General features: G+C 36.6%; 1 pseudogene; it reads right to left on the bottom strand.

The window, feature by feature from the left end:
* Positions 1–480: 480 nt before the first annotated feature.
* The window catches only part of LOC116524367, a 55,314-nt pseudogene continuing 46,599 nt past the window's right edge, over positions 481–9,195 (bottom strand).

The raw sequence follows: 9,195 nt of genomic DNA, 5'->3' as shown, positions 1-9,195 counted from the left end.
CATTAATATAATTTTAATATACTTAATAATTCTCTGGAATTTATCTTTTATATTTTTTCCTTTTAAATTAGATGAAAATCTCCAGGTAAAAAGAGATTTACAGTTTATAATGGTAAAGACACTACTACTTTAGAATCAAAGCCAAATCAATATTACTTAATAATTCAGGGAAATTTTAGATAAAATCACTAGATAAAGGTAAACTGATATTCTTATCTAGTCATAAAATTATTTTTGAATTGCAAATGAACAACTATGCATGGCTAATTTAGAAAGAAAAACATTTTTAACAGAATTTTTATAGCTCTTAACTGAGTTTCTAAATCAAGGATTTAGAGATGAGGTATCATAAAAAATAGTAAGATTTTAAAGCTCTTGGAATTACACAGGATACAAATAAAGATTCTAACAGTATTTAATTATTGTCTCAAACTTTATTACTTAATGAAACACTTTCCATATACTGCTTAAAAGACACAATTACTTTTTTAAATCCTTTTTTCTCATTAAACTTTTTTTGTTTTGCTTTTCAATTGAGCTGAAATACTTTAACTGCTTTTTATTAACTGCTTCCAGAAACTTAACAGGTACAGGAATAGATTGATGATATCCAAGTAGAGGCTGATGGCAGTTAATAGGTACTCTTCAGGCGACAGTTTATGCCTCAGTGAATATGTGTCATAGATGATGAATCCACAAAAAAGAAGGGCTTCTGCAGCAGCTAAGACCAACTCCATTGTCTCACTATAAAAAAATAACTTCAAGAATCCTGACAGGCACAAAGTCTACAAAAGAGCAAACAGCCCTGCTCCAAATTTGCTGAAATCCCTCTTAGATTGTAGAGTATACACCGTCAAACTAAAAATTCCTGCAGTAGTCAGTATGGAAGCTTGCAGAATAATACATACATCATAGAAAGTAACAACAACTGCCACAGTCAGAGCTTCGACAGTGTAAATCCAAAAAGCAGGTACAGGTTAAGGGGATACTTACGTCTGTTTAAAGTCAATGCAAAAATCAAACCCAGAGATCCAAGGGCAAGCAGGAGGGGAGATGCCACCCATTTTTCCTGTTTTAAGAATATTCTCTTAATCTCATTTCCTCAGAAAAGTACAATACCTTTTTGCTCTCATTTCTAACAAGATTCCTCAAAAGAATCATCTTGCTTTCCCTAATTCCTTTTTTTTTTCTAGACAGAATCTCACTCTGTCGCCCAGGCTGGAGTGCAGTGGTGTGACCTTGGCTCACTGCAACCTCTGTCTCCCAGTCTCCTAGGTTCAAGCAATTCTCCTCCCTCAGCCTCCCAAGTAGCTGAGATTATAGGTACACACCACCACGCCTAGCAAATTTTTGTATTTTTAGTAGAGATGGGGTTTTGCTATGTTGACCAGGCTGGTCTCGAACTTCTGATCTCAAGTGATCCACCTGCCTCAGCCTCCCAAAGTGCTGGGATTACAGGCTGCACCACTGTGCCCAGCCCTCTTTTCCCATTCTCTTTAATCCATTATGTTTTCACTCATCACATCACAGTTAATAAACCCAATGATCAATTTTGTCCTAGAGGATTTAATTTGGTTGACTAATCTGTCCTCTCTAATATAGATTTTCCTATTGACTAAACTATTTGTTTTCTTCCTGCCTCAGTGGACTCTCTTTCTCAGGTCCTTGGTTTTTTCTTCCTCTTCAATCCAACCTGAATATGTTGACCTGCCACGTGGCTCAGTCCTTGATCTCTTCTCAACAGCCAAAGCATTTATGATCTCATCCAATCTCGTTGCCTTAAATAACACAGTCCATATGCCAATGACTCTCAAATGTATATTTCCAGGCCTGTCTACTCTCTTGAACTTCAGACTTATTATGCATTTTATTTTATACATACACATACACATTTATAAAAGCTCTCGGTTGTCCTTTATCCTTTCTTTCTCTCATGTTGCCCATCAAATGCATCTAGAAATCATGTGACCAACCTTCACAAGAACTGATAATCAGACCACTTCTCATCAGTCTCTTCTGAGATATTGCCATTTCTCACTTGAATTATTCAATAAGCTTCCTACTTTCACCCTTGTGTCCATACAGTCTGTTCACAAAGCAACCAGAATGATCCTTTCAAAATGTAGTTCGGATCATGTTATTTCTCTCTTTGAAACCCTCGAAGGCCCCCTCCTCCATTCCACTCAGAGTTAAAGCCAAAGTCTACAGTGGCTCTCAGGGTCCTTCATCACTGGACTCCCAATACCTCTCTGACCTCCTCTTCTGTCCTCCCGTCCCTTACCACACTGTAGGCACATTGGCACCCTTGAACAGGCGAGCTGAGCTTCCACATTAGGGCCTTTGCATTGGCAATTTCCTTTACCTGGAATAGTCTTCTCCCTTTTTGCCTCATCCCTTCCCCTCTTTTAAGGCATTTATCAGATCTTGTTAATACTACAAACCACCTAACCCTCTCCCACTGCCTTTGCATTCCTGACTTCCTTTTTCCTATTCTACTTTTTCCTGTGCCATAGCACATATCACTTTCTAACATACTATTTAATTTATTTTGCTTATTTTCTGTTTCTTCTCACTAGACTATAAGCTTTTTGAAGGCAGGATCTTGGTTTTATTTTGTTTACTGATGTATTCCAAGAACGTAGAATTGCACCTGTCTATGGAGGGTGCATAAGAAATATTTGTCTTATAAATGAATGAAAAATCCTTTAGGGAATAGGCAAGCAAATAATTTTGAAAACTACAAATAGGAATGATTTCCAATTTCATAAGGGAACTGTAAGTTCAAGTGATACATGTCTAATGAAAATCTTCTAACAGCAAATTTTGGTTTTGATTTTTTTAATTTAAAAATATTCAAATTGGAAACTAAGTCAATTTTTTGAAATGTATTTCTGAATGAACACTCAAAGATGCAAATTATTTTTTTATTCAGAGCAATGAGGAACCATCACAACCAACTTAAAATAGAACATTTTCTGTGTGTCATCTTTTGGAAGAGAACAGAGAACTAGATTGGGAAGTTTTATACTATGAGGTTATACATACATATATTATGTAAAACTTTTTTAATCAAGAATTGATTTATTAGTCTGAACATGCTGTCTCATGCCTATAATCCCAGCCTACTGGGAGGGCAAGATGAGTGGATCACATGAATCCAGGAGTTTGAGACCAGCCTGGGCAACATGGTATAACCCAGTTTCTATAAAAAATACAAAAACTATCCAGGTGTGGTGGCAGGACCCTGTAGTCCCAGCTACTCAGAGGACCAAGGTGGAAGGATCACTTGAGCCTGGGAGGTTGAGGCTGCAGTGAACCAAAATCATACCACTGTACTTCAGCCTGGGTGACAGAGTGAGAGACCCTGTCTCAAAAAGAGAAATAAAAGAATTGACTTTATTGCCTTAGTTTTTTACATGCCAATCCTTACTAAGTATTTCTTCATTAACTGTAAATTTTAGTACAGTCAAGAGCCAATGTACTACCTCTTTTTTTTTTTTTTTTTTTTTTTTAAAGCTTCCTTCCAAATAGCTAAATTTAGTCATTAGAAAATCAACTGGAAAACACCTTAGGAGTAATAAAATAAGACACAGAATGGCTCTGAGAAAAAAGCATCCTGTGAGACAAGCCTAACTTTTTTGGAGACCAGAATGACAGAACTGGTTAGAATAGATAGTTTATCTTACCTTGAATTAGGATCACTACAGGAATGAAAATTATGACCCCAAAAAAGTGCAGTTTAGCATGTTTGTGGCAGCCCCTTCTTTCAGTCAGTTTCTGGTCAAGACTGTAAGCAAATTTTCTCCACATATCGCTTTTTGTGGTGATAGGAAAATTTTTTGGTGGCGATAGCTCATAACCATGGCTTGGAGGCATGCAAAAGGAGTGAGATATGCCTACCAAGCTATGCTGCCTACCGCACTAAGCCAAGTGACACAAGCTCACAGTGAGCCATTTCTGACCTGTGTACAATGGCAAAGCAAATGATGCTACAGGAACAAACCCAGTGCAGCTGCCATGCAAATCAACACCACCCACAGACCATGTATGTGTGTTGCCCATAAAGATTGCCTAGCTAATGTTACTGCTCAGTAGAAATATTTTCCTAGGAAAAAGAAGCAGTCATCAAAGGTAACATTGACATGGAAGCCAAATATTTTCTAGGGTCTGTGTTGAATAAGCTGCTTTTTTCATACTATATTTGATAATCACATGAATGGAATGTAGAGCCTATAAATTTAAGTCATAGGTAACTTCAAATAAAAGAATAAGGTATTTGCACGGTGAAATGGGCATTTGGCTTAGTCAGAAAAAAATAGAATTCAGTTTAATTCAATTTCACAATAAGATTTATGTTCCTAAAGTGACACAAATATGGAAGAAGAAGAAAATACATATATTTAAGTTGAAGAATGTGTGACTTAGCTATAAAGAAACCAGCATGAAGAATACAGATAATGATATATTAGAAATACATTATATTATTTAAAGGTGGTTACAGTATTTCTTATGGACATAGATGTAGCAGAGAAAAGAAATTACTCTCAACTCTGGTACAAATATCAAAGTATCTTGTACACCATTTATCGGAAACATGAAAAATGTAGAATTTTCAGGTGTGAATTAAAATGATTAAGGGTTTGAAAATAGGTGATTTGGAGACAGGCTAAATGAATGGGATTATTATCCAGTAAAGAGAAGACTGTGGAATGACCTCAGCCATCTAAATTATAAAGAATTAGTATGCAGATGGTTCCTAGCTGTTCTCCATCTCCACTGAGGACTAAACCAAAGGAAACAGATCTAAACTTTGGCTTCTGGGATTTAAGTTAAATATGAAGAATAGTTTCCTGACATCAAGGGTTGTAATATACTGAACAGACTCCTGAGAGGTAATGTAGAATCTCCTTCGCTGGTTATCTCTTAAGAACATGAAGTGCTTTACCATCTGCTGGCAATGAGCTCACTGCAGAGCTGCAGAGTAACAGAGGGCTACAACTCAAACTCTTGTCTTTATGAGTCAGTAAGTGGATCAGATATAGTATTTCCACCCAAGTAGATTTCCATGGTGGTGGTTGTGTTTTTTATATATTTTTCTGAGAAAGTCTTAGTGGTTGAGAATTTTACTCACTTCAATACATTTTTCTTCCAAAGGTTAAAACAATACCCATATTTCATTTTAAAATAAATGCGGCTCATTTTTACTGGTCTCTGAAATTAGTTAAACTTTGTAGGATTTTTAGACATAATTAAATATTGCCTTATTCCTCACTCAAAAGATGTTAGGGGAGCTGCAGTTTTTTCCTCAGCATTTTTTATCAGCCTATAGCTAGAGTACTATTTCTAGAACCTGGATCAGTATATTTTTGTAGGGTGAAAATATTTCAACTGCCAATAAAACCCAGGCTTGAGACTGACTCCCAGCAATAAGAACCACAGTGTCTTATCCTCACCTTGCATGTATTTAAGCCTTTATTTTTCTCTTGAAAGCAGAGAAGATAAAACCAATCTTATGTCCCTGCACATAAGAATTTAGCTCTGTGCATCTGCTCATTTTATCTGAGTAAATCAGGCAAGGTAGTAAGTATGAAGCTTATTGTTACACATATGTAGACTGAAAAAATTAATAAACATTTTATGTTCAATTCTAAATTTCCTAAGGAGGCAATATATGTGGGCTACAGTTGTTACTTTTTTTTGGGGGGGGGTAATAAAAATTGACCAAAGTAGTTACAGTTTTTATGAATGAGTTTCTATATAATCTATGACACTGAGAGACTTATTTGCTTATGAAAAATGTCATATTTAATATTGGCCGTAAGAACTTTTCATGTCTATTACTTTATTAATGACCTTGAGAACGTTAATATGCTGCCATTTCTTAAAATATTTTCCAGGTCAATAATTTGCCTAAGGTCACACAGTCATGAAAGAAATCAGAACTAGATCTCAGAAACGCTATGGATAGTTTTCCCAGAACTCCTTATCTCAGGGAATGCATTCTCCAACCATAAGAATTTACAAAATGACTGCTTGCCTCTTTCTCCTCCCTTGCTCTTCCTTTCCCTTCCCTTCCAATCAAAAGACCATTAGCACATAGATCCTCTGTGCTAATTCTGAATTTAATCATGAGAAAACACTTTTTAAAAATGAAGTACATTCTACAAAATAAGTGGCCATAATATTCAAAGTATCAAGGTCATAAATGTTAAAAAGGGATTGGGGGTAGTTTCAGATTAAAAGATACTAAAGAAGGCCAGGTGTTGTGGCACATACCTGTAATCCCAGCACTTTGGGAGGCCAAGGCTGGTAGATCACAAGATTAGGAGTTCAATACCAGCCTGGCCAACATGGTGAAAACCCGTCTCTAAATTAGCTGGGAATGGTGGCATGTGCCTGTAATCCCAGCTACTTGGGAGGCTGAGGCAGGATAATTGCTTGAACTGGGACCCGGGAGGCAGAGGTTGCAGTTAGCTGAGATCATGCCATTGCACTCCAGCCTGGCCTATGGAGTGAGGCTCCGTCAAAAAAACAAACAAACAAACAAAAAACTAAAGAGATATAACAACCAAATACAACATGTGCTTTGGGGCTGCAATTTTTCACCATAAATGACATATTAAAATATTTTGATGTCTTAAGGAAGAAATAAGTTCTCAGTAGATATGAATACACCTGGCACCAAAGTATACATTAGTAATGCTTCCTCAGAGGTACCTAAACTCCCTTGTCATATGCCTATGGTAGGAGTCAGAATTTAACACAGTGTCTCTAATCGCTGATATTCATTCTTTTTGAGAACATGTGTATAAGTGAACAACCTTAGATGATATAAATAGTGTACCTTCCAGAGCACAAAGTAGGCATGCTTTCTGTTCACTATAAAAGATTACGATTCACCAAGCTCAGGGTTTCTTTCCTATAACACAACCCACTGCATGAACAGGGGCCATTTGGCCCTGCTTGAGTTGCCAGTTCCCTGGGAATTCTGTCTCAGGGAACTGACACCAAAAATGCTCATTCTCTGACTACTAAAATTGATGAGTAATTAACTGTCTTTCTCCTCTGACCCAGGAGTCTTGTGTTTTCCATCAGCATCTATGGAGGTTAACCTGTTACCTTACAAGTAGGGTAAATCTCATAACTTTCACAATTCTTGACAGTTTGTTCCTCCACTAGTTTTATTTGAAATGGTATGCAGATATCCAGTACCATGTAGACTAATTTATAAACTTAGCTACTACCAACCACGCCATATCAAATAACGAGGGAAAGAAAAAAATGAAGTAAAAATGTAATTGGTTACATATACATATGACATACGTAAGGCAATATAAAATATAACCATTACAATCCTCATTCTGTAGCTGATCAAAGGTCAAAATTTGTATTTATAACTTCCTTTTCCAATATCCCTTTTACAGTCCCCTTTACCCTTGGTTGCATTTCAGAAGGTCTGGGTTCTTTATTTATCTAATGTGATAACTAAATAAGACATTATGGTATATTTATGCAATGACATGTCTTAAAATGGAAGACACTCACATACATAAACGTTGATGATAAAGTAACAAAAGAAGGGACATAGGGTGGTATCATTTACACTAAAACTAAACAATATATATTTAGGAATTTCACATATATATGCATTACATATATAATATATATATAGCAAAACTGTGACAAAACAGATGACAAAAATTATAAACATGAAAAGCAAAACAATATTACCTCTGAGAAGAAAGAAAATATGTTCACACATTCAACAGTTAGATAATCTTCTATTTGTTGGACTGGGTCGCATGCACAGATATTTGTTTTATTAATATTTTATGGTATGTGTATTTGTTGGACATAGAAGTGATGTTGAAAGTCTTTCTAACTTAGCCACAGAAAAGCAGTGTAAAACAACACAAGGCATCCTTGGAGATATTGTGCATTCAGTTCCAGACCACCACAATAAAGCAAATATTGCAATAAAGCAAGTCACATTAATTTTTTATTTCCTATTGCATGTAAAAATTATGGGGTTTGGTTTTGTTTTGTTTTGTTTTGTTTTGTTTTGTTTTGTTTTGTTTTGAGACAGAGTCTTGCTCTGTCGCCAGGTGCCAGGCTGGAGTGCAGTGGCTTGAGCTCGGCTCACTGCAACCTCCACTTCCCGGGTTCAAGCAATTCTCCTGCCTCAGCCTCCTGAGTAGCTGGGACTACAGGCATGTGGCACAATGCCCAGCTAATTTTTGTATTTTTTAGTAGAGACAGGGTTTCACCATGTTGGCCAGGTTGGTCTTGATCTCTTGACCTCATGATCCGCCCACCTGGGCCTCCCAAAGTATTGGGTTTACAGGCATGAGCCACCGCGCCCGGCAAAAATTATGTTTACACATAATGAGAATACATAGAGAACTAGAATTAAAAGTGGAGCCTGAAGATGGGACTGAATTGCTGCAATCTCATGACAAAACTTGAATGGATCAGGAGTTGCTTCTTATGGATTAGCAAAGTGGTTTCTTGAGACGGAATCTACCCCTGCTGAAGATGCTGTGAACGTTGTTGAAGTGACTACAAAGGATTTAGAATATTCCATAAACTTTACATGCACTTGAATGTACATTTACAGTATACTCATTGAGTATACTGTAGTCTATTTAGTGTGCAATAGCCTTATGTCTAAAAAATGTACATAACTTAATTTTTAGAATACCTGATTTTTAAAAAATGCTAACGATCATTTACATCTTCAGTTAGTTGTAAGCTTTTTCCTGGTGGAGGGTTTTGCCTCGATGTTGATGGCTGCTGACTGATCAGAGTGGTTGTTGCTGAAGATTGGGGTGGCTGTGGCAATTACTGAAAATAAGATAACAATGAAGTTTCCTGCACCCATTGACTCTTCCTTTCACAAAGGATTTTTCTGTAGTATGTGATACTGAGGGATAGTGTTTTACCCACAATAGAACTTCTTTCAAAATTGAAGTAAATCCTCTTAAACCCTGCTACTGCTTTATCAGCTAAGTTTATGTCATATTCTAAATCCTTTGTTGTCATTTCAACAATGTTCACAGCATCTTCACCAGGAGTAGTTTCCATCTCAAGAAGCCACTTTGCTTATCCATAAGAAGCAACTCATCATCCATTCCAGTTTTATTATGAGATTGCAACAACTCAGTTACATCTTCAGGCTCCACTTCTATTTCTAGT

The sequence above is a fragment of the Sapajus apella genome, unplaced genomic scaffold, assembly GCF_009761245.1.
Source record: "Sapajus apella isolate SASKATOON/1434 unplaced genomic scaffold, GSC_monkey_1.0 scaffold45, whole genome shotgun sequence".
Taxonomy (NCBI): domain Eukaryota; kingdom Metazoa; phylum Chordata; class Mammalia; order Primates; family Cebidae; genus Sapajus; species Sapajus apella.
The sequence above is the reverse complement of the archived record's forward strand: the minus strand, read 5'-3'. Positions and strand labels throughout refer to the sequence as shown.